The sequence below is a fragment of the Onychostoma macrolepis genome, chromosome 15, assembly GCF_012432095.1.
Source record: "Onychostoma macrolepis isolate SWU-2019 chromosome 15, ASM1243209v1, whole genome shotgun sequence".
Lineage (NCBI taxonomy): Eukaryota > Metazoa > Chordata > Actinopteri > Cypriniformes > Cyprinidae > Onychostoma > Onychostoma macrolepis.
Genome location: NC_081169.1, coordinates 19,743,719 through 19,770,984, shown reverse-complemented (window position 1 = coordinate 19,770,984; position 27,266 = coordinate 19,743,719). Strand labels below are relative to the sequence as shown.

The 27,266-nt window shown below is 37.4% G+C and overlaps 2 long non-coding RNA genes across 2 annotated transcripts; one reads left to right on the top strand and one right to left on the bottom strand.

Annotated features, from left to right (window-relative positions):
• Positions 1-4,475, bottom strand: LOC131520269 (uncharacterized). Its single transcript, XR_009266012.1, has 4 exons — positions 2,521-4,475; positions 1,935-2,050; positions 1,683-1,760; positions 1-932 (listed from the first exon to the last, which is right to left on the bottom strand). It is a non-coding gene; the product is annotated as an uncharacterized LOC131520269 (long non-coding RNA).
• A 20,859-nt stretch (positions 4,476-25,334) lies between these two features.
• LOC131520270 (uncharacterized) lies at positions 25,335-26,957 on the top strand. Its single transcript, XR_009266013.1, has 4 exons — positions 25,335-25,424; positions 25,861-25,879; positions 25,960-25,996; positions 26,238-26,957. It is a non-coding gene; the product is annotated as an uncharacterized LOC131520270 (long non-coding RNA).
• The last annotated feature ends 309 nt before the right edge of the window (positions 26,958-27,266 follow it).

The following is a 27,266-nucleotide window of genomic DNA, read 5'->3' as shown; positions in this document are numbered from 1 at the left end:
TAGACAAATCAGGTTTACATTAGTAGTCTTTACTCAAAATCATTAGTTCACATCAATTATTGTTATTTGGAGTATAGGTTGTATAAAATAGCTTTCAAGTTACAACTACAAAAACATATTAGCAAATAACATTAACAAATGTTTTTAAGTAATGACACATTTATGTAATGTCATGTAATTAGACATAGATTTTGAGATTTATTGTATTAAACATTTAGTTTCATATAAATTGGAAAAAAGAAAAACAGATTTCAATGCACCAATGTTTTTTTATTTTTTTTTGTTCACCAAAGAAATGGTAGCACAACAATACATAAAACTTGTCAGCCACAAGACAAGTAAAAATAAGCTTTGGAACAGCTCGTTAACAATTGTAACTATTTTGTAGAAGAAACATGAACACAGTATTCAAGAATATATGCTATATCCCTTGTGAATGCCTGGATGTGCATTAACAACTGGGCTTAAATTAAAACAGAGGCAAGTCTCTAACTTTAAACTTGGCTGAAGCATTGTGTGAACACACATTAACGGAGCTCTAACAGCACTAATATGCAGAGACAGAATACACTTTAATGTCTCGTATGGCAGAACACAAGTGACTTCTCATGGAAGCTTCTTGCATTTCCTAACACTGTAGGACAATTTTTCAGTTTGCAACCTGGGTTTTAGTTCACTGTGGCCCAACATGAGAAGTACCTGTTGGATGATCTGGAATGTGTTCTTCGCATATTTAGGATAGTTGAGATGCAGTGCGTAAGTCCATACAGAATGCACAGCTTTTGACAAGTCTTCAATACTGTGCATCACAAAATCTCCTTCAATGATGGGGCTGGATTGAGACGGAGAGAGGATGAGAGCACATCACCTTCATACTCAGTGAGGATGATTCCAATGTCCAGGTGGTGGAATGAGTAATCGTCATCAGAGTCCTAACAACGAAAGAGCACAATCATGAAATTTCTCATACAACTATAAATAATGTTAAGCAATTTGTTACAACTGCTGGAGTTAATTAAATGAATAGTCCACCAAAAAATTTAAATTCTCTCTCCTCAAAATGATTATTTAAATTTTGGTGACATAGACTTTTTTAATGGAGGGACAGAAACCCATGATGTTCCATTTAAAAAAAAAAAAAAAAAAAGTTCATGGAAAAATTCAAATCTGCTGTTAATTTACACACCCTCGGGCCATCCAACATCGCTGAGTTTTTCAGTAAAACATTAAAGATTTTTAGCTGTAACGCTGATCTTGGTAATTCATTTAATGCAAGTCAATGGCTACCATCACTGGGAGTAAAAAAAAAAAAAAACTTGCATGTTTAACTATCAGAAATGACGATTTCCATTGATTGCTTTATATCAATTACCAAGGACCATAGTTTCAGCTAAAAATCTTGTTTAAAGTTTAAATATTACTTTAAAAAATATATATATTTTGGGTGAACTATCCTTAAAATTGGTATTTCAAACAACAACATGAGGTTGAGCAAATATTGGATGAACTAACCCTTTAAACAAACAGATCACCCAAAGAGGTTAAAAGGGCTATTGTATTAAGTTAATGGTTTATGTTTTATTCTCAGAGGTTTTATAAAACACAGGAACTATCAATTAATGGTGAAATGATTATGTTTTATGTCCTGTTAGATATTCTGAGAGAAAACAGTGGTTACTTACAAAGCATATTTTGTAGAAATCTGTAGGGTTGTCGCAAACGGCAAAAGGGAGAAACCTAGTATCAGCTGGCTCTTTAGTCTGTTGGGGAGTAAAATGAATCGATTAATAAAATGAAAGAAATGATCACAAGAAAGCAGAACCAGTCAGGCACAATTTTGATTGTATTATTCAACCAATATTGTAAACTTTTGATACATTTTCATTACTTAAACTGTGAAAAACAATGCACGTCTATAATGGATATGGACTAACCTTGATTTGTTGTGAAAGCTGTCAACAGCTGTCCAGCATTCCCTCTTTAGACTGAAATCTCAATTAGATGATTGCTTGAGATTCTTGCCCACAATCCTGTAGAACTCCATGAACACCTAAAACAGAGAAACAAAGTGTTACATTTCAAGACTAACTGTAACTTTTACCATAAGTGTTTAGCATATGCACATCACTTTAAGCTCAACAACTCAGTTGCAGTTACTATAAATAATGGTTACGAAATATATCTAAGAGACAAACTAGCGTTAACAAAAAGCTAATTGATGCACACCTGCTGATATTAAACGACTGAAGCTAAGTGTAATGAAATGCTAACATTACAGTTAACCTGAACATGCAGAAACACACTTGCTGAACTTATCTTAACTGTGAACCAAAAGAAACACGGATTTTAATATTAGCATTATTGCTTCTGTGAACCGACAGGGGAAAAACCGTCGATCAGTAAATTAGGCCCATAAGACTACTTTAGCTGTAACTACAGTAACGCGGTCATCGGACCGGTCTTTTGGATAATCAATTTTCCCAGAAAGAGAAAGAGAAAGAAGCTAATTTACACACTCACCGTTTCATGATGTTTTCCAAATCCATCGCGTGCATCATCAACCGGTCTCAGATCTCTTCAAACATCGCGCGCTCAAGCAGACGTGTTCAAATAGGGCTCCTCCCCCTCAGAGAAACTTAACACATTAAGCTATCTCTACTAAACATTATCATTGCATGCAATATTTCGTCTGATTACTTCAAATAACTAATTATATTTAGTAATGGCGACGTGTTTTACAAAAACAAGAAATAATAATTAAAGACAGCTAAAAACGTTTATTTAAAACAAAATCCGGGTTTAGAGTGTGGTTTTATCTATCATTCTATCTATCAAACTATCATTCTATCTATCAAACTATCGTTCTATCTATCTATCATTCTATCTATCAAACTATCATTCTATCTATCTATCTATCATTCTATCTATCAAACTATCGTTCTATCTATCTATCTATCATTCTATCTATCAAACTATTGTTCCATCTATCATTCCCTCCATTGTTCTGTCATTCTATCTGTCTATCTATACATCTCTCTGTCATTCTGTCTATCAGTTTATGGTTCTATCAAGCTATCTGTTGTTCTTTCCAACATTATATTTAATGTTCTGTTGTTCTGTCACTCTATCATTCTATTTATCTGTCTATTTTATCTGTTACGTATCTATCTGTTAGGCTGATAAAACTTCAGCAATCTAATCTTTTTTTACAACTTTCTACATTTAAAGTTTGTCTTTCCTCCAATACTGCATCCTGTTTGCTGCCTCAATTCAAATTCAGTTCAAATTTAGGATCTGAATTGCAGTTTAAGAGACCTTCTCAAGTGCACAGCCCTGTTATGAACATGCTCGTCTCTTCCAAAGTACCCTCTTTTCAGCAGAGTTTTGCTATGCGCTGAAGCCTGACCTCTCTCTGACCACACATATTCAGCTGCTTCTAACGGATTAGGGAGGTCCTGGATAGTCCACTCATGACATCCCGCTGAGGCCTGACCACTTGCAGATAGCGTGTATAATCGGGTAGGCAAAGCCTACTGGAAATGTTACCACTGTGGCATCACTTCTGTCCTTGCCCTTGACAACCTTCCGGAAGAACCCCTCTGACAGAGCATGGGAAGAAGGCCGGATCTGGCAGCAGGGAGTAAGAAAGTCACAAGAACCGCTGTGCCAATCCCGCTCGCTTGCCTCTCTGGCTTGAGTGATGAAGTTGGCGATTGTTCCTGACAAAGACGGATGGCGAACTTAAAGCAAGTTTTCTAGGAGCAAATTGATGACTTGTGTACCAATCCATCTGAGAAGAGGTTAATAAGGCTGGTACTCAAGAGCGATTATAGTTTATGGCCTCTATCAAAGCAGCACTAGTATAATAACACCCATCCCATAATGTTAGCGTTATATGCGACATGAAACAAAATATTGAAATACTTGCGGTACTTAATTATGTGGTTAGGATTTAGAAGCACATGTTTAATGTGTAAGCTTGGAGCTATTTGAAAGTCTCCTTGCCTTGCTCTTTTCTAGCTCCAGCTCAGTTCAACCGATCAGTGTAGCACTTGAAGCTAATCACATTGCTAATGAATTATGCACTGAGCTCAAGGCTTTTACATCGAGTTAGAGAGGGCAGGCTGGCGGAGAGGCAATTCATCTGGCATGAATCAACAGACAAGCAGCAGGAAAGGAAGCAGCGAAGAGCACTGAGTTTGACGGAGGGCCCTCAACTTATTCCATTACATTAATGTCTTTTGCGACATGCACCACCACTACCTTGCCTTCCTGTCTACTTATCCATCAGGACCGAGATAGAGGTTATTTCTGCTCTCAGATAGCACCTGCCGCCGTCGTATGTCTCGCCTGACATATTCTTTTCGCAAACAGCTGTAATGAAATGCTGTGTAGGCAGCTGCTCGTTGATGCAGGCTCTGCGAACTGGCGTTGGAAAAATTGTCAGGCTTATAAAGGTTGATGACCTCTTACGCTGTAAAAAGTATGTCCTTTTAAAAGTGACAGCTGTGAAATTTCAGCCCAAATAGCAGAGGCAGATTAAGAAATGCCTGGATGGATGTAATCAGATGGAGGTCACTGGGTGGTCGTCCTTCATGTAGATCTAGATGTGGTGCAGAGGCCGTGTAGCTCTTCCATGCACAACAATCTAGTAAGCTACTAGTATGCTTTTTGCATTTTAAAGGTTATTCTTCAAAACAGGTGCCACTTGTTTTCCTTAAATACATGTATAAAAACAGCAAAATAAATTTAATAATTTTATTTCATTGTATTTTTCATTTTGTGTGTAAATTCAGATTTTTTTCTTAATACAGCAATAGAAATAAAATACTATATTATTTAATTTAATTACATTTTATTTTTATTATATTTTATTTCATGTCTTAAATACTGATTTTTTTTCTAAATACAGCAACAGATATTTGCTTTATTATTTTTTATCATCCAGATCCATAAATCAACAGAATTATTTTATTTTTGTGTTAAATACAGATTTTTTTTTCTAAATACAGCAACAAAATTATTTTAATTTTTATTTTATTTATGTTAAATAGACATTTTTTCTAAATATAACATAATTATTTAATTTAATTTAATATTATATTTTATTTCATGTTAAATACAGATTTCTTTTCTAAATACAGTAACATATATTTTATTTTATCCTCTAGTCTAAATCGAACAACAACAAAAAAACATAATTATTAACTCATTATCCCATTAAACTTTTATTTATTTATTTATTGTTGTTGTTGTTGTATTAACTTTATCTTTCACAATCTTCAAATATCCATGCACTTGTATTATAAACAATTCAATAATAAAGTGAACATTTATATTCATACCCATCAGCACAAGGCTTGCAATTTATTGTTATTTATTAAATTTATTATTTGTAAAATTGTCAGCTTTCTGAAGACATAATTATGTCCCAATAGATATTATATATAGATATTATTTATAATTTATACATTTTACATTTTATACAAGTTTAATAAGACTTTAACACATTTTTTTATCTTATAGAATGTGTACTTTTAAAATCACCTTATCAAACCGGAAAGGCACCGTTTTACAGAATGACTCAAAAGCTCATTGGCTTTTCAGGCTTTCCTGTCCAGATGCATGGCTTGTGATAAAACACAGTGGGACACAGAGAAGATAAACGGCAGAACATATTCATCAACCCTTCCTTCTGCGTCCGTGACATAACTTTCAAAATTTTCCCTAGTGCTAAAAATAGATATGACACACAAGCAGTCCGTATATCAACATCAGTGAAATGACAACGAAGACCTCTACTCGCAGACCACCATTGCAGGAATTTGAAAGTGCATCTTTATCACTGTCTCAGCTTGTTGTGCCTGGCGGCTGCGAGCAGGTTAGTTGTCACCCTGATGAGCTATCTGAGTAATGTGCTGATCGAAAGAAATGGGACCGCACTGTCAGCCACTGCAGCCAGTATCCTGCATCCAATGGCTCTTTCGGTGTAACAGATGGGGATTGGGAAATGTGACTGCTCTTTGGATGGCAGTGAGCAGCTATTGCCCACACAGGCTGGGCCAGTGTTATTTCCCTGCTGGCCTTCTCTGCTGATATGGGACCTTGCTTCTACCTAGACCCCTTGCGTTATGAGAAATGGGAATTAAAAATTGAATTAATTATTTTTGGACTCCAGTTTTTGGACCCAAATTGAATTCTAAGTTAAAAGTGAATTTCTTGCATGAACTCTACTTCTCGTGTGATCTGAAACATGGTCATTTACTTATCATAATAATACTTGATTAGAGACCTAGAAATAGTGTAGAATGTTTTAGAATGATGATGATGATTATTATTATTATGTATGTGTGTGTGTGTGCGCGCGCGTATATGTGTATGTATATGTGTGTATATACAGTGTGTGTGTGTGTATATATATATCTATATATATATCTACAGGTGCATCTCAATAAATTAGAATGTCGTGAAAAAGTTCATTTTTTCTTTTAACTTATTTCAAAAAGTGAAACTTTCATATTTTACATTTATTACATGTAAAGTAAAATATTTCAAAAGTTTTTTTTTGTTTTAATTTTGATGATTAGAGCTTATAGCTCATGAAAGTCAAAAATCAGTATCTCAAAATATTAGTATATTTACATTTGAGTTTCAATAAATGACCATCCATACAGTATAAATTCTGGGTATCTCTTGTTCTTTGAAACCACAATAATGGGGAACACTGCTGACTTGGCAATGATCCAGAAGACGAACATTGACACCCTCCACAAAGAGGGTAAGTAACAGAAGGTCATTACTGAAAGGTGTGGCTGTTTACAGAGTGCTGTATCAAAGCATATTAAATGCAAAGTTGACTGGAAAGAAGAATTTGGGTAGGAAAAGGTGCACAAGCACCAGGGATGACCGTAAGCTTGAGAATACAGTCAAGCAAAGCTGATTCAAACACTTGAGAGAGCTTCACAATGAGTGGACTGAAGCTGGAGTCAGTGCATCAAGAGTCACCACGCTCAGACGTCTTCAGGAAAAGGGCTACCAAGCCACTTCTGAACCAGAGACAACGTCAGAAGCATCTTACCTGGGCTGTGGATAAAAAGAACTGGACTGTTGCTCAGTGGTCCAAAGTCCTCTTTTCAGATGAAAGTAAATTTTGCATTTAATTTAGAAATCAAGGTCCCAGAGTCTGGAGGAAGAGTGGAGAGGCACAGAATCCATGTTGCTTGAAGTCCAGTGTGAAGTTTCCACAGTCAGTGATGATTTGGGCTGCCATGTCATCTGCTGGTGTCGGTCCACTGTGTTTTCTGAAGTCCACAGTCAACACAGCCATCTACCAGGAAATTTTAGAGCACTTCATGCTTCCTTCTGCTGACAAGCTTTATGGAGATGCTGATTTCATTTTCCAGCAGGACTTGGCACCTGCCCACACTGCCAAAGGTACCAAAAGCTGGTTTAATGACCATGGTGTTACTGTGCTTGATTGGCCAGCAAACTCGCTGACCTGAACCCCATAGAGAATCTATGTGGTATTGTCAAGAGGAAGATGAGAGACACCAGACCCAACAATGCAGATGAGCTGAAGGCCAGTGTTATTTCCCTGCTGGCCTTCTCTGCTGATATGGGACCTTGCTTCTACCTAGACCCCTTGCGTTATGAGAAATGGGAATTAAAATTGAATTAATTATTTTTGGACTCCAGTTTTTGGACCCAAATTGAATTCTAAGTTAAAAGTGAATTTCTTGCATGAACTCTACTTCTCGTGTGATCTGAAACATGGTCATTTACTTATCATAATAATACTTGATTAGAGACCTAGAAATAGTGTAGAATGTTTTAGAATGATGATGATGATTATTATTATTATGTATGTGTGTGTGTGTGTGTGTGTATATGTGTATGTATATGTGTGTATATACAGTGTGTGTGTGTGTATATATATATCTATATATATATCTACAGGTGCATCTCAATAAATTAGAATGTCGTGAAAAAGTTCATTTTTTCTTTTAACTTATTTCAAAAAGTGAAACTTTCATATTTTACATTTATTACATGTAAAGTAAAATATTTCAAAAGTTTTTTTTTGTTTTAATTTTGATGATTAGAGCTTATAGCTCATGAAAGTCAAAAATCAGTATCTCAAAATATTAGAATATTTACATTTGAGTTTCAATAAATGACCATCCCTACAGTATAAATTCTGGGTATCTCTTGTTCTTTGAAACCACAATAATGGGGAAGACTGCTGACTTGGCAATGATCCAGAAGACGAACATTGACACCCTCCACAAAGAGGGTAAGTCACAGAAGGTCATTACTGAAAGGTGTGGCTGTTTACAGAGTGCTGTATCAAAGCATATTAAATGCAAAGTTGACTGGAAGGAAGAATTTGGGTAGGAAAAGGTGCACAAGCAACAGGGATGACCGTAAGCTTGAGAATACAGTCAAGCAAAGCTGATTCAAACACTTGAGAGAGCTTCACAATGAGTGGACTGAAGCTGGAGTCAGTGCATCAAGAGTCACCACGCTCAGGCGTCTTCAGGAAAAGGGCTACCAAGCCACTTCTGAACCAGAGACAACGTCAGAAGCATCTTACCTGGGCTGTGGATAAAAGAACTGGACTGTTGCTCAGTGGTCCAAAGTCCTCTTTTCAGATGAAAGTAAATTTTGCATTTCATTTGGAAATCAAGGTCCCAGAGTCTGGAGGAAGAGTGGAGAGGCACAGAATCCATGTTGCTTGAAGTCCAGTGTGAAGTTTCCACAGTCAGTGATGATTTGGGCTGCCATGTCATCTGCTGGTGTCGGTCCACTGTGTTTTCTGAAGTCCACAGTCAACACAGCCATCTACCAGGAAATTTTAGAGCACTTCATGCTTCCTTCTGCTGACAAGCTTTATGGAGATGCTGATTTCATTTTCCAGCAGGACTTGGCACCTGCCCACACTGCCAAAGGTACCAAAAGCTGGTTTAATGACCATGGTGTTACTGTGCTTGATTGGCCAGCAAACTCGCCTGACCTGAACCCCATAGAGAATCTATGTGGTATTGTCAAGAGGAAGATGAGAGACACCAGACCCAACAATGCAGATGAGCTGAAGGCCACTGTCAAAGAAACCTGGGCTTCCATACCACCTCAGCAGTGCCACAAACTCATCACCTCCATGTCACGCCAAATTGAGGCAGTAATTAAAGCAAAAGGAGCCCTATCATGTATTGAGTATATATACAGTAAATGAACATACTTTCCAGAAGGCCAACAATTCACTAAAAATGTTTTTTTTATTGGTCTTATGAAGTATTCTAATTTGTTTGTAAAAGAACCAAAGACTTAAACTACTTCAGTCTGTGTGCATTAAATTTATTTAATACACGAGTTTCACAATTTGAGTTGAATTACTGAAATAAATGAACTTTTCCACGACATTCTAATTTATTAAGATTCACCTGTATGTATATATATGTATATATATATATATATATATATATATATATATATATTGTGACGGGGTGGAAGAATAGGTGACACTAGGTGACACTTCCTGGGGTTGGCGGTGAGTCCAGCCTTACGCAGCTCCGTGAGCACCCTCCGCAGACGGTCCAAGTGGTCCTCCCAACGCTCCGAGTGGATGACCACATCATCCAGGTAGGCGGCGGCATATTGCTGGTGGGGTCGTAGGATGACGTCCATCAGTCGCTGAAACGTGGCTGGGGCCCCGTGAAGGCCGAAGGGAAGGGTACGGTATTGCCAATGGCCGGAGGGGGTCGAAAAGGCCATCTTCGGTTTGGCACTGTTGGAGAGGGGCACCTGCCAATACCCCTTAGTCAGGTCCAGGGTGGAGATATACCGGGCCCTTCCCAGTCGATCCAATAATTCATCCACCCGGGGCATTGGGTAGCCGTCGAATTCCGACACTTTCGTTGAGGCGCCGAAAGTCGTTGCAGAAGTGGAGGGTGCCATCCGGTTTTGGGACCAGGACGATCGGGCTGGACCACGGGCTGCGAGATGGTTCTATCACCCCCAACTTCAGCATCTCTTGAATTTCCTCCTCAATAGCCTGCCGACGAGCCTCTGGGATCCGGTAGGGCCGTTGCTTTACGACTACTGGTAGAGCTGCTTCGCCTCCCTGGCTGTCGCACCCGATATGTCACCGGTCCCACCTTCTCCACGACCGTGTAGGGCCCCTGCCAGGTGGCCAGAAATTTACAAGCAGAGGTGGGGACCAGCACCATGACCTGGTCGCCCGTCTGGAACTCTCGGGGCTGAGCTGCTCGGTTGTAGTGGCGAGCTTGGACCTGCTGGGCTTTGGCCAGGTGTTCCCGGATTAATGGCATGATGCGGTCGATTCGATGCCTCATCTCGGTGACGTGCTCGACGAGGGACCGGTGCGGGGTGGGTTGTTGGTGTTCCCATGCCTCCTTTGCTACGTCGAGCAGTCCGCGAAGTTGTTGTCCGAAGAGGAGCTCAAACGGTGTAAAGCCGTTTGAGGACCAATCGTGGAGCGCCTGGGCCGCGCACACGGGGGAGAGGCCCACCCAGGCCAGGATTTCTCTCTTCACCGCCTCGTAACTTCCCACGACGTCGGTCGGGAGACTGAAGAATGTCCGCTGGGGCTCACCCGTTAGAAGTGGCGCTAGGGCGCGGGCCCATTCCTCCGGATCCCATCCCTCCATGGTAGCCGTATTCTCGAACATCTGGAGGTAGGACTTGGCCAGTAGTTGGGCGGCTTGAATTTGCGGGTCCAGTAACGGAACGCGCTGGCGGGCGGCCGTACGGAGAGTGGCAATCTCCTGGTCAGCCTGGCTCTGACGGGTCGCAAGATGTTCCACTATTTGCTGTTGGCGCAGGCTGACGGCGGTTAACTGTTGAAGAAGTTCTTCCATCCTTGGGGGAGGAGTACTCGCCGTCCTGGAAGTGCAGAAAACAGAAAAAAAAGGAGGGGTTGGAACGTGTAGATCACTTGTCAGTGAAACTTCCGATCATGCCCGCATTCTCCACCACTGTGACGGGGTGGAAGAATCACGCGACAAGGAGAGCTCAAATAAATACCCCGGAGGGGGGTGGATTTATTCATAAACAGTGAAAGTGCGAAGTGAGAGGTGGCAGGCTGGCGTGTCGTGGTGCTCTTTGTGTATTCTCCCCTGGTGCGGCGTGTGGCTCTCGTCAGAGCGGGATCGGTCACTCGCTGGTTTCTGGGAGAGAGAAAGAGACAGCACATTAGTCCTTAGCCTGAGCGAACTCTGACTGTCTCGCAGCCTTACGCGGCTTATCTGGCCGCGGGCTGATGAGCTTCAGGTGTGGCCGATCCCGACGTGATGAGCAGGTGCAGGTGATCCGTGTATGTCTCCAGGGCAACGCTGATAATCCGTCATAAATATACACATAAATAAATTAGAATGTCGTGAAAAAGTTCATTTATTTCAGAAATTCAGCTCAAATTGTGAAACTCGTGTATTAAATAAATTGAATGCACACAGACTGAAGTAGTTTAAGTCTTTGGTTCTTTTAATTGTGATGATTTTGGCTCACATTTAACAAAAACCCATACTCTGAATTTGTGCCCTGCATTTAACCCATCCAAAGTGCACAAACACAGCAGTGAACATACACACACACACACACACACACACACACACACACACACCCGGAGCAGTGGGCATTTATGCTGTGGAGCCCGGGGAGCAGTTGGGGATTCGGTGCCTTGCTCAAGGGCACCTCAGTCGTGGTATTGAAGGTGGAGAGAGCACTGTACATTCACTCCCCCCACCTACAATTCCTGCCGGACCTGAGACTTGACCTCGCAACCTTTAAGTTACGAATCCAACTCTCGAACTATTAGGCCACGACTTCCCCACAAAGCAGAAACATTTTAAAACACTTCCGCCATTTATTGTCTTATTAATAATGCATCACTGTAAAAGGACTACTTTTATTTGTGTACACTAACAATGAAAAGCCTATATAAGCTACGTTACGTGTTGCACTGTTTTTATCCCCTTGTTTATCTGTTTACTAAATCAAATATATTTCAAGTATTTATTCCTTGTATGTATATATATACTGAAGATTTTATATATATAACATTATAATTTAAAGTGCCCCTATTATGCCATTTTAAAGGTTGTTTTATGAGTCTCCTAAAACAAGTTTACATGCATCCAAGGTCAAAAAACACTTTAGTTTTCTCAAAAAATCTATTTAATTTTACCTCATTTCTAAATGATTTGTAAAAGACTCATGCGAAGCAGTTCAAAGAATCAGTCTCTCTAAACCCCTCCTTTCCGTGAGCCCTCGCTGCTGTGATTGGTCAGATGGCGCTGTCCTTTGTGATTGGTCTACCGTGTACAGCGAGTGTTGGAAATGAAACGCCCATTGCCATAAAGGAATGACTGGAGACTTGTCGATACATAGAAAAGATTATATCTATTGTAACTTACAAATTCAAACCGGATTCTGATGATGAAATGGTGAAATGGACGTTTCTCAGTGGTAAGTGTCAAGTTTGTGGTATTATAAGATGAGATAAAACAAATTTACTCTCTAAGTCTAGGATACAGCGTCTTCTCGACATGATATTAACCACACGGAAATTTTACTGTGTTTGTGGGTGGACATTATGCAAATGTGTTACTTCGTGACATACAGCCGTAACAGGATTCGAATTCCTGACGACTTGTTTAGGCGATTGCGAGCCGACTCTTTTTTATTTCTTTTGATAGACAATAACTTTATTTATCGTGCACTGTCTGCTTCACAACTTTGCAGATAGTTTATGTTCACATACAGCTACATGAAACACTGCATGAAAGGTAATATTCGAAAAGGCATAATAGGGGCACTTTAATATAATATTTAGTATTTTCACATCTATCCCCCGAACCAAGGTGCGTACCGAACCGTGACATCTGTGTAGCCTACCTTTACACCCCTAATGTAACCTACGTATATGTGTATATACAGTCATGGCCAAAAATACCGGCACCCTTGGTAAATGATCAAAGAAATTGTGAAAATTAATCTGCATTGTTAATCCTTTTGATCTTTTATTTTTTTTTTAAATCACAAAAATCCAACCTTTCATTGGATAATAAGTATTTAAAATGGGGGGAAATATCATTATGAAATAAATGTTTTTCTCTAATACACATTGGCCACAATTAACGGCACACTTTTATTCAATACTTTTTGAAACCTCCAGTTTAACAGCTCTAAATTTTCTCCTATAATGCCTGATGAGGTTAGAGAACACCTGACAAGAGATCAGAGACCATTCCTTCATCCAGAGTCACTCCAGACCCTTTAGATTCCCAGCTCCATGTTGGTGCTGCTTCTCTTCAGTTCACCCACTCATTTTCTATAGGGTTCAGGTCAGAGGACTGGAATGGCCAGCAGAAGCTTGGCCGAAAACTTTCAAAATTGGAGACAGTGTATGCAAATTCAATATGATGTATTTTTAATTTTGCACTGCATTGTGTTTTAGGGTCATCTTGCACTAACCGTTTAACCATAATTTTTAGTTCAACTGTGGTTAAACCGATGACAATAAATCCGTCAAAATCAATCGATGCTTACTGCACTTTTACTACATTAAATTAATTTCCGCATGGTAAAATTATAATGTCCTGGCAGAAGTATCAGTGAATTTTACTTTTTTCTCTCTCTCTCTCTCTCAGTATAGCCTAATCATATGCTACAGTTACACAAATATCCTTAAATGTAAAATTTACTTAAAATGTGCCTTGATGAATGAAACCATAAAACATTTGAATTAAGAGGACAATGGAAGCTTCTGCTTTGAAAATATTAAAGATAATAAGCAAAAGAAATGTAATAACTTAATACTGATCTTCATTATGTTAACGTGCAGGGAAAGCAGGAACTTCTTTTGTTCGCGCCGCGCTGTAAGTTCGGTGGTGACAGCAAACACGTTCCCCCTACGCTGTGGAGTCGGTCGCGACTCTATGACAGGTCAGCGCGGCGCGAACGCGCTGTGGAGTCCCACTATTGGGTTGTTTGGCTTCCCATATTTTACTGCAGAAACCGACAAGCGCCGTTGTTGTTTCTGAGCAGAAGCCGATAAGTCCTTTTAGCGAATCAGCGTGCTGTATTCAGGTCAGGTGACAAGGCTGCTTTCACTTTGAAAAGACGTGCTAGCTGAGAGGAGTTTCATCAAAGCTGATTAAAAGTGATCGAGGATGGATAATTTCGACGAACTTGATGAACCTGTGATATCTTCTTCAGGGTTTAAAGTAAAATAAAAGCTGAAACATTTTCACGGAGGCTTGCAAAAGCAGCGCGTTACAACGATGAGGGAAAAGCTCCGTGTATTGCGTATAATCACATCCATACAAAAACAACAACGTTTGTCAGGCATCTACATTGTCATCCGAGGAGATTACAAAGATTAAACGAGTGTTTTTTTAACTCTAAAACACGAAATGTGGAGTTATCTGCTTTTGCTATAAAACGAACTTTTAATAGGCTATGTTAAAAAAAACATACTTTCAGTGAACTTTAATTTTGTAAATTACCTGTATTTGTTTGTTATTATTACTTAATCAAAACAACCCAACTGATTGATATTAAATCAATATTGATTATAAAAAACGTGATTTCTGAAAAAAATGGAGTTATCGTTTTTTGCAAATAGGCTATAGGCTATATATGTTATGTATGTATGTATATGTATATGTATAGTACATTGATATTCCATTTAGTCCATCTAGACAGGCACAGATGTTGAAATGGTGCAGAATCAATGCTTTCCCTCTTCTTCAAAAGATACTGCAATGCAGGGACAATCTCTGCACCCCCCTTGTTAAATTGTCTTATCTAATGTGAAAACTTTCCCAACTCTTAAGTTTGTTGTTCTGCTGAACAAGTCAAGCCCTGAGGTGCAGAGATCAATGCAGATGTAAAATACTGTATTTAAAAGCATTATTGGGCTCCTATAATACTGTTGCCGTGGCTGACAGAAAATCCATGCATTAATTAATATCTGAGGCAAAGAGGTTTGTGGATGCGGCTCCAGGCTCCAGCCGGCCCCCGGGACCATCCCTATCAAACACACAATCAGAGCCATCGATCAGGCAGTTAAATTTTAATTATTCTGTAAACAGACTCATTCATTTTGGGAGTATGCAGCTCTTGTGTGGTTGCAGGTGCTTCTGGGCTATTTGCTGCAATAAACAGCAGTTAAATGTGATGGTTTTGATATAGCGCTGCCGGTAAGACATTCAATAGCTGGATCTTGTAGGAGACTGGTTTTAGAAGATCCTTTCTTGTGTTTTATTTATCCCAAGGGCCTTTAAAGTATCAAACTGCTATTCATTGATGCAGTTCGCTAAATTTTTCAGAGTTTATGATGTGCCTCTATGGCAAGTGATGATAAATAGAGATACGTATCAAAGTCAAACGTTTTTATGCTCCCAGAAATACATCAGTTCTGGAATAAGCTAAAAAACAGTACAAGATTTTGGTTGCAGGCTCTAGAGGAAATACTGATTCTAAATGGCAGCTAACATGAATCAGGGATACACTTGGGAACTGGAGAAAGATACGGTCAGGTTGTATTATAAGGAAAACAGCAGTGTAGCAGTTTTATCCCAAATCTTGAAATGTCATTCTCGTGACATTCCCACCACAATCAGTTCGGTCGATTGTGATGCAGAGCACGGAAGTGGCTTAAATAAAGCACAATCTGCTTTATTTTGATTACACGGCTTGAGTACAGAATTCTGATTGATGAATCGCTGCATTCAGAGATCAAATATTTAATATTTCATCATCAATGAAACAGCTGTTACTTTTATATCTCCCATATCACACACACACACACACACACACACATATATATATATATATATATATATATATATATACACGTGTGTGTGTGTGTATATGTATTTCAGTAATTAAATAATTATTTATTCATAAATAATTATAATTATCTCAATAATTAAATCAATAATTGATGTATTTATTCAGTGGTTTTAATTTGCGCTAATGACCATTTTCTTTTATGAAACACAGTACTAACTATATTACTGTTTATATGGCATTGAGCTTCAAACGTGGATTGTTGCAGTCGGCCACAGAATGAGTATCAAAGAATTTTAATTTCATTTTGACTGGTATTGTGTTTAATGGATAAATTACTATGGATATAAAGATGGACAAATAACAGTCTTGCCAAACAAGATGTAAATTGTCCCTGTCAGAAAAAAGGAATATTTCATATCTCCCACAAATTTTAAGAGACGTTGCACCGCATTGACAGATGAATAGTCTGCAACTGCCTGTGTATTTCACCTGCTAAATATGAATTATCTTGCAGGCCCAAATTATAGCAACATGTGGATACGTGGTCCACAGGATACTAAGAATAACCAAAAAAAAAAAAAAAAAAGTCATTTCATATCTATAACTACATTGCATGCTGCGGTCATAAGGAAATCTTTAAAACAAACCTGAGGCTTATGGCTGCTGATAAAATATCAGCAAAATCAGGAGACTTAGAGGGAGCCCACTGCTTTCATTTAGAGTGATTGATATATTTAGAGGTGGGTGTGTATGTTCATCGAATACATCAAGCAGCATAGATAGATTGTCTGAGGCTTGATTACAGCCATTTACTTTCCAGCAAGCCAACGCCTCGTTTTTAAAAAGGAACATTTACTCCAATCAGAGGGAGTGTGTAATTTGTGAACTCTTACAGTGTGAAATCTGAAGCTATTGTGCAAGGGGTCATCAAGATCTCATCAGCCACAATTTAACCACTTGTGTGGCAGGTTGTTTGTCGTCCCTGTCTGTCTGTGTCATTTCCTGAATACATCCTCTGGTTAAAGGCAGTCCTGTGGCTAAGAGTAAAGAACACCTTTATTGTTGCTCAGAACAGGCCTCAGTTCAGTTACCATTATAATATATAGTCATATTTCAAATTTAAAAATTTTGCACTTCACTTAAGTACTGATAACTTAAAGGGTTTCAGTTTAATCTAGAGGTTAAAATGTACCCATACTGAAACACAAACAGAACCCAATTTTGTATTTTAGGTACATAAATAAATAAAAACTGATAAAAATGTCTGAAAAAGGCTGTATTTATTTGATCAAAAATACAATTAAAAACCGTAGTATTGTTTCATTTGGGTTTGAATTTTATTTAAATATATATTCATATATTAGTGCTGGGCAACGATTAATCGCGATTAATCACATCCAAAATAAACGTTTTTGTGTGCATAATATATGTGTGTGTACTGTGTATATTTAAATTATTATGTATATATAAATACACACACATGCATGTATATATTTAAGAAAAAATTTATATTTATTATATTATTAATAATATGAATATAAATATATAAATGTAAATGCATGTAAATATTTTCAAAATATATACTGTATGAGTGTGTCAACAAAAATAAAGCTGTTCTTTTCAATTTTCTATTAATCAAAGAATCTTGATATGATTTCCACAAAAATATTAAGCAACAAAAACTGTTTTCAATATTGATAATAATAGCCATTATTAAATACATGAGTACCAATAATTGAATGATTTCTGAAGGATCTTGTGACACAAAAGACTGGAGCAATGATGCTGAAAATATAGAATTGTTTTTTTTTTTTTTTTACAGTTTTTACTGAATTTTAAATAAATAATAATAAATGCAGTGCTGGTGAGCATAAGGAACTTATTTCAAAAAACAAAAAATCTTATTCCAGATTGCTAGTGTGTATACACACAAACACAAAATTATGGTTTTATTTTAATTAGATTAAAGCCAATTAGTTTATTAATACTTAAGATTGCAACCTTTTTTTATTTTTTTATTCCTAAGCAACAATAATAAGAACTAAATGTGTCAGAGAGCAAAAAAAGCCCATTTTGATTGTTGTTTCATAAAAAGGTAGAGAAGCCAGTCATGCCAGCATTTCATCTTTTCAAAAGATTTAGTTATTAATGAGGCTGCATTTTCATCAAATCCAGGGCTTTTAACAGCGCCTTTCGATGAATGGATGACATCACTGGCAAGCTGCTAAGAGCTCAATAGGCCTAGTGACAGACATTGCCTGAGCAACACAATTAATTTCTCTACACACACCAGGCGCTACTGGTCATTTTCTCCATCACAGTCTTTACATTCAGCTTCTTTTCTCCATCGACAAGCCAGACATGGGATAAAATAAAAAGCACATCACAATTTAGAGAGAGCAAGAGAGGAAATTGTTCAAAAGTATCTCAGTAATATCCCATTCAATTCAATCAAACCTTTCTAGGTGAAATAGCTCAATTTTTCTAAATAATGGCAGAGAAATAAGATTTTTTTTTTTTTTTTTTGTCTGGGCTTTCTATCACAAATATTAAAGGTACTTATTCAGACTCTAAAGTGAGCAATTCAGTATTCTATTGATGTTTAAAAAATTGGCGCAATGTACAGATTCTTGCATGCATGGAGCACAACGCTAAGTTGTAATGTTCAACCATTTGCTAAGCTCCACCCACTTTAGTTACTGTCGCAAGCTTAGACGAGCATTACAGTATGATCGGAATTAATTGAGATTTCTATGAACAGAGTGATATTCAGTCAGATTTGTTTATAAAGTGGTAAGGCTTAATTAATTTTATCCTCACACTGGCTGGAATTAAGTGTGACATTATAGTGGGATTAAAGCTGTAGAGGAAAATCAAGGCAAATGCTTCCCACAGTCAACTGAAAATAGAAAACCCTCATTTGAAAGTGATTACAAACAATAACATGAAAGTGTAAGTAAAGAAATCGCTTCCTAATGTTTCTACAGTCAGTATGGTGTGAACTGTGTAGTTGTTGTGACCCCTAATAAGACCTGAAGCAATCATTTTGAGTCACTTTGACACGGACCACATTTTGTGTTTTATGCACAACAGTAAAAAGAAAAATCTTAGCTAATGATTGTATCCTAGCAACGGTTTGCAGTAAAAACAAAACTTTTGTAAAAAATCTGAGACTTTTTTTTACTTCTTTAAGTTCTACATGTTTATTTGGGAATAAGGACTAACACTTTAAGAAAAGTTTGTAAAAATAAGGCTCAATGTACTATGTTAATATGAAGGGATTTTCTGTATTAATTTTTTATTAAATGTCCATAAAGTTACTGGATAATGCTGGCAGATTTTTTATTTTTTATGGATTTTTGATAATGTTGTGTATATCCTCTCAGAGTAGCCCAGTGATCTTTTGCCATATTTTTGCATAATTGTTTTGTAAAATTACATTTTAACCATGCACACAGGTATTCCATAGAATTAAGCTTCTCTGTTAAAGGAATAGTTCACTCAAAAAAAAAAAGGTGACATTTTACTCACCCTCAACCTGGAAAAATGTAGAATTACATTACTTGCTCACCAATAGATCCTCTGCAGTGAATGGGTGCCGTCAGAATGAGAGTTCAAACAAAGCGATAAAAACTAGAGGAAATGGTTTAAAGATAAAATGCCTTAATGATGGACACAGCTTTTCACTTCACAAGACATTAACTGATGGACTGGCGTTGTGTGGATTACTGTGATGTTTTTATCAGCTGTTTGAACTCTCATTCTGATGGCACCCATTCACTGCAGAGGATGCATTGGTAAAAAAAAAAGTGAAATAATGCTAAATTTCTCCAAATCTGTTCTGAGAAAGAAACAAACTCATCTACATCTCGGGTGGCCTGAGGGTGAAGAAAGTTTTCATTTTTGGGTGAACTATTCCTTTAATTATATTTAAGGAATTTAATTATGGATAGCAATAGTGGCTAGAGTAAAACTGGTCAGTTAAGGCGGCAATTAGTGAGGGATCAGTTGCAGAACTTCCAAACTCAAAGAGCTGGCCAGACTTATCTTTAGTTATAAGAGGATGTTACAAGAGTGTAACATTTCAAAGAAGCAATTGCTAGCATGGGGCTGTTATTTGTTGAGGCAGTGATATATTTGTCATGCACAGAATCTGGCAGATAGGAAAGTGCTATCTGACACCACAAGCATTTTTATCTACTTTGAGACATGGTTTATTCTGCAAAGGCTATTAGTTCAGTAGGAGTTGGGGGGGTTAGTGTTGTTGGTGATAAATCATTTCGGTGGAGGCGATGGAGGATGGCTGCACTTTAATCTGGCACTCCCCTGAGTTTTCATTAATGCCCTCCCCAGAGGTCCAAGGGACAACATGACCCGATTGTCCGAGACAGAGCAGTGTGGAACTGGCAAATTGGCTGATATTTTGCCAAAAAAATGATGACAAACAGCCTGGCCGCTCTCCTGATAGCCAGCAGAGAGCTTTAACTCACAAAGACAAGTGGACAAACACAGTGGAATGGCTGACACCCAACTCTTTTAGCTTGCATTTCATCCAGATCATCGTTGCCTTTTCCACAGCGTAAAAAAAAAAATTAGCGCAAAGAAGAATGAAGTTGACTTGTTTTGGATCTGGCATAGTTGGCTATCCATTAACAAAATAATTTTAGTGCTTGCAAACAATTTGGCCCTGTATACTCTAATTTACACATTTTTTGAATGTACATATACTGTCCATAAAGAATTTTTTTATATATATATATATACTATATATTTTGCTTTTATCCAAAATGTATTTTTTACTTTCATTTGAAGTTTTAAATAGCATTTATTTTCAAGATTTCCTTAAGCTGCACTCTCTCTCTCTCTCTCTCTCTCTACCATACTGAATGAAATTTTTGTTTTTGTTTAGTGGCTGACTGACAGATGATTTCAAGTGGAAAGCCAGGTGTAGACTATTGACTTTTAAAAATGTAACAGCATGGATTGAAACCGTAGCTATAATATACTGTACAGTTTGAATATTTGCCAACATGTCTGTCAATTTTTTTTGTTGATACCCCTGAAAGAAAAACATCTAGAAAGCGTTTAATTTTTTTATTCATGCAGCACAGTAAGAGAGGAGCCGTCTTGAGCTTCCTGGTTTGGAAACAGTAGGACAGCTGGGGGAAAATAACATTAGGGATATATGCCATCATAGAGAAAACGTCACCTCAGCTCTTCTCAGATGAAATAAATCAGCTAAACTTCTTCTCACTGTGACTAGCATCATTACAATAAAGCAGATGCACAGCAGGGGCCGTGTTGTTGTTGTAAAAAGCCTAATAATCAGATCAGTGTGGGCATATAACACTTACTTTATCACACCATTACAGATACAGCAGGATGTCAAGATGATCAGGGGCAACAACAGCTTGTCCTCAGGCTTGCATTTTCTCATTTCACATGCAAACAAGGATGGCATCAGCCATCAGTGAGACATGGCAACACATGAATGCATTCACACGTGCACAAGTCCACTCATTTCCACAGAGACATCACTATTCCTGAGAGAGCTTCAGTCAGACTCATAAATCTAAATGTCTTGTATTCGTCAGTGATGAGGGTAGTTATTCTTGCTTCTCCAGTGATGATGGCAGGCGTGGTGTCCTCGCTCTCCAGACATTTATGACGATATGTATGCACATGCCGCTTCCAGTTAAGAGCACATTACGTGAGTAATAGTTTGATAAATTGCTCTTGTCATGTCACGCTCGCGCTGCACCATGAGCCACTGGCACACTCCGTGGTAGATTCTGGAGCCACATCAAGCTCCTACTGTTCTTGGACACCTGGGGATTATGGGAAATTAACTGATTCATAACGCGCACGCTGCTTGAGATAAATTCCTGCTACAAAAGAAGATGATGCAATTCATTTTTGTGTACTATGTGTACAACGTAATAACCAATTAAAGGAATAGTTCACCCAAAAATAAAAAATTGCTGAAAACATATTCACCCTGAGGCTATCCAAGATGCAAATGAGTTTGTATCTTAATCGGAACAGATTTGGAGATATATAGCATTACATCACTTTCTCACCAATGGATCCTCTGCAGTGAATGGGTGCCGTCAGTATGAGATTCCAAACAGCTGATAAAAACATCATAATAATCCACAGGTAATCCACACAACTCCAGTCTACCAATTAACATCTTGTGAAGGGAAAAGCTGCATGTGTGTAAGAAACAAATCCATCATTAAGACTTTTGAACTTTAAACTGTTGGTTCTGGTCAAAATACTATCCATAATCCATAATAATGCTTCCTTCAGTGCTCCGTCCCCTGTTGTCTTTTCACAATAAAATCCACTGACAGATGTGTTTTGAACTGTAAACGGTGCTTGATCTGTGCATATTTCTCTCCTGATTCTCCTGAGCTTTTTCATGGAGAAAGCAATATTATAAATAAGGGGACAATGGTTTGAAGTTAAAAACATCATATTGATAAATTAGTTTATTACAAACACAAGCTTTTTACTTCATGAGAAGAACCAGAAGAATTATGTGGAACTGTTTTACAACATGTTTCACACTTTCTAGACCTTCTTTCTATCTGAAATGTGTCCTCTAATGGCGTGGTTTATTTGCTCACACTATTTGAGTTGTACATGGTTGCCTTTGCATAACGTTCTACCCCATCATTTGATTATTATTTAATGAATTATTGCTGCCATGTTCACTAAAATGTACACAAGATTTCTGCTGCTGCTGGTGTCATTAAGGCAAACAGTGTTTTTGTGAACATGATGCAAGATACAATAAGCCTGCATACACTGAAAAAGCTTGGTGTGTAAAAAACAAACAAAAAAAAACACTAGTAATTTTCACAATTGCAAAGAAACAGCAAGACATTGAACTGAACTTGAATATTTGAAAGACCGAAATGCTATTTTCTTGTAAAATGTACTCCAATAGACTTTGTTGTATTTGAAAAATTATTTTTATAGTGTAGAAAAGTGTTTGCACTGAAAACATATACAGAGCAGATAACACAGAACTGTACTGTATTACGATTATTAACATTTTTTACATTAAAGACTACTGCATGCAAAAGAGATTAGCATGTAATTTTTTATTTTTCAAACATTCACTTTGACCATTTCTGCACCAGTACTGTGTTAGTGTGTTAGAGAGCTTGTCTATTCCGTTCACCATAATCTTGTATGGAAACATCCATTCATATTTGGTGGAAAAATGATCAAAGGAAGGCAGGAAATAACAGAAGGCAGGAGATTTGTTTGATGATTACATCTGCGCTGCCTTCCTGTACTGCACAGTATCTCTCATGGCACATCTCCACTCACTGCAAATAACTAAAGCTGAGGAGGAAACATGATAGAATGTTTGTGCTGGGAAAGTGCACTTAAGAATGGCATATGCAACTGCTATACAATTGCTTACATAAAATATTACAATTATATAAATGCAGGTTCAAGTTCATTTTAAAAATCAAAAATATTTAGACCTAAATTTCAGATTTATGCATTTGAATTGCATATAAAAATTTCCCGTACATTTGGATTACACAGTTTTAATGGTTGTGGCTAGAAGGGATACAGCAAAAACTGGAAGCTAACAATAAATGTATTTTTCTACCTATTACATTGTGTTTTATTAACGTCTACACCTACCCCAACCCTAAACCTACCCCTTACAAAAATGCAAAAATAGTAATTATTGTTGTACAGTGTGAGAAAAATGCTATATTGATGTGCGCAAGCCCAGTAGTTTTTGCTGTATGCCTTTATAGCCTTAACCTACGGTCAGACGGCCAGACAGGGGCCACTTGTGCTTTTAAGGGGCACAATTTTAAAATTCATCTTAACCTACCTTAAGTATTATTCATTCAATCATTTTTCACCATGTCATGCATCATTGTAATCTCTAGAAGTAATCTATATCAATTTCAACTAAAATGAATATTTCATCATGTTTCATTTATTTGACAAATAATTTTGTATGTCAGCTGAGGGGGCACGAGTGAAGGGGGGACACTCTCATGCTTGTCATATGACACACAGCAGCCACAATACCACTGTATAACTGATATAGGCTTATGTATTATTATTATTTTTTTATTCGAAATATTCCCAAAATATATCATGAAATATCTCGATTCTCAAATATGTGTAAGTAAATGCATTTTGTACCTTTATAGATTATGTTAGTTGATCTATAATGGGCGATAGGCAGAGTAGCCTAATAGTGTAATATTAACTTGTAATATTAAAATCCCTCTTTTTACTTAAGTACCAGATGTCATACCATAAAATGAGTGGCACGCCATAAACATATAATACGACTGACTTTGTATTTTATGTGGATTTAATAAAAACATTGTAAGTTACTAATTAGCCCATAACACTTTCATTGTACAAAAAGAGCAAATAACGTTTTCATTATCAAAGAACATTTTCACTGCAGTCCAGCGAGTTCAAGCACTCGCAAAAACTCCCATAATAATCTCTAAAGCTGTTTACACTGTGAAATTAATATCTTATACTTACATTTGTACATCTTCACTTTGTTGTTTCTGAGGAGAGAATTTAGTCAGCGAGCGCGCGGTCACGAAATAGCGGCGCTTCGGCGGTGACTCATCTGAACGCTTCTGATTGGTCCTTGCATTCATAAGCTCAACAGAATCGTATGGGATTGGTTATAATGCGCAGTGCTTTAAAAACGTGTGTGTCTCTGGCTCTGTGCCAGCCAGCGAACGCAGATTTGAATTTAACAGCGGTTTTTCTTTTTATATAGTTTACAGGACAAACTGCACATTTCACCCAAAATTGTTTGGTGTGATATGATTCCAAATTTAGGGGGGGCCAAGCTTGTTGATTAAAACGTGTGCACGATTTACCTAGAAAGAGGGCACGGATTATTATATTATACTTAAAATGAGGGAACGACTTATTAAAGCGCGTGCATGGTCTAGTAAATCGAGGGAACGAATTAATAAATCGTGCCATTTTTTCTTGCATGTCATGTGCAGGGCTCCGCATTAACCAGTTTTAACAAACTAATAAATTTAAAGCAACTGTAGGTTTTTTTTATTACTTCGGCACCCCCTACAGTTAAGTGAGCGAAATTCAGTGTCATAAATATTTCAGTGTTGCTGCAGTAAAGCAGTCCGCACTTTTCGTGAAATATCTGAAACAGATATTTTGAGGAGAACGCGGGAAAGAAACAGAAGCTATTTGGCCCTATTAGAAGTCAGTGTACCATCAGAATGAACTTACATACCTCATACTCTTTGGCTTAGTTCACACTGCAGGTCTTAATGCTCAGATCGGATTTTTTGCTGAAATCCGATTTCTTTTGCGCTGTTGTTCACATTGTCATTTAAATGCAACTGCCATCAGTCTCATGTGTGAACCGTATACGGCCCTGAAGTGACCCGCATGCGCAGAAGAAGACGGTCAGACGCAGCGCACTGTGTTTGCGGAAATAAAAATGGATGCTGCTCGTGTTAGCGTGTTTAGCCATTTTTAAGTTAATGTGCAATAGGAGCCTAAATAACGAAGTGATAAGAAGAAGGAGAGCACGATTTCCTCCAGTGCAGAATTGTGACGTAAGTCACTCCTGGCATAGTTTATTATTAACTCTTTCTATCTATTTAATTTTATTTAAATAATCACATTTTGTATGTGTGAGAAGAAAAATGTGATAAAATGATGAAATGTACTAGTGATAAATATATAAACCTGGTTATTAGTACTATCACAGAAATCATAACCTGTTTCATACATTCATGTATGATTGACAAACATGCATCACGTTTATGTTAAAAATGCATCATTCAAATGGATTAAAATATATGTTAGATGGACATTTTATATGCAACAAGTACATAAAATTATCCATAAAATTCTGTTTCATAAAATTTGGCAAGCAAAGAATACAAAAAATGGTATCAATATAATCATATTTATAACAAATATATGTAATGAAGGCTCTTGTTTTATTATCTTATTGGTTTATTTGCCACCACGGGTGATCATACACAGACAAAACGACTACAGTCAGGTGGGATGTGCATCTTCTGTTTCAGATTATGGAAATATAATCATGTTTTTAAGGCTACATTATATTAATTTGTATTCCAGACTATCCACATGCAGCAAGCCTGAATGGAAATTTGAGGTTTTAAATCATGTTTTATTTTTTATTTTTTTTAATGAATTTATTGTATTGTAACAGTTGTTGTTTTGAGTCCAGATTGAGTTTACTAATCACTGATTGTTTATATGGAGCTGTTTTTGTAATTATGAAAGGGTTAATTATAATATCAAGATGATTACCAGTATAGGCCACAATTGCTCATTCTAAAACAGCTGCAAAGATCGCTCTCATAATCTCTCGGATCTCTGCATTGTTTTCTCAGGATCCTGGCAAGAAGTGAAGTGATTTCAGAGACGTTCACAGGAATACGGAAGCAGCCTTGAAACGCACATGCTTCAATGCAGATGAGCTGCTGTTGTTGTAGAGTCTCGGTGTGAGGTACTGGCTGATGAATACTTTATTCCAGAAGTGTTTTAAGGACAGTTTTGACAACGTTGTCAGCTGTCACAGCGTAACTGGACTTAAGGCGATCAGAGCAACACTTAGACACCTCTCACAGCATTGTATTGTGTGTATATGTGTGTAAGTTTTGCCTACTCAGACATCAAGGGACTTTTCTCTCCCGGCTGCTCAAGGACACACAGAAGTGCTTTTTTCCAGACGTGCTGTCACTTCAGTCAGGCTTCAGCTCTCATCTTTCCGGTTGAAAGCAGCTGTAGCAGGAGATGTGAGGGCAGGACTGCTCTCTGTCGTCATATTCACCATGAGCCTCCCACAACCATGAGCCTCTTTACTGTCACAATCCTCCTGTGCAGATCCACTCTGGGATTTTGAAGCATGTCCCTCAAACTGACTTCATGCGTGGTTTGGATGTCTTTCTTGATCTTTGTGCTTAGCCTTAGATATCCAACAAATACAAAAGCATAAAAATAGAATGAGGCAAAGATTTGCAAATAATGTTTCAATATTTTTTTTTCTTCTCTTTTTGTTAAGGTCATATAAAATCAAATTTCCTCATTTTTTAGTTTTAAGAAATATTAAAGTCCACAATGAAAATTAATTACATTTGTATTTCCATTTATATTATTTATATATTTACACTGCTGTTAGGTTGATAAGATTTTTTAATGTTGTTTAAAGTAGTCTTTTATGCTCACCAAGGCTGCATTTATTTAAACAAAAATGTAGTAAAAACAGTAATGTTGTGAATATTATTACAACCTAAAACAGCTGCTTTCTGTTTTAATATATTATGCTTGAAGCTGAATTATCAGCAGTCATTAGTCCAGTCTTCAGTGTCACATGATCCTTCAGAAATCATTTTAGTATGCTAATTTGCTGCTCAAGAAAG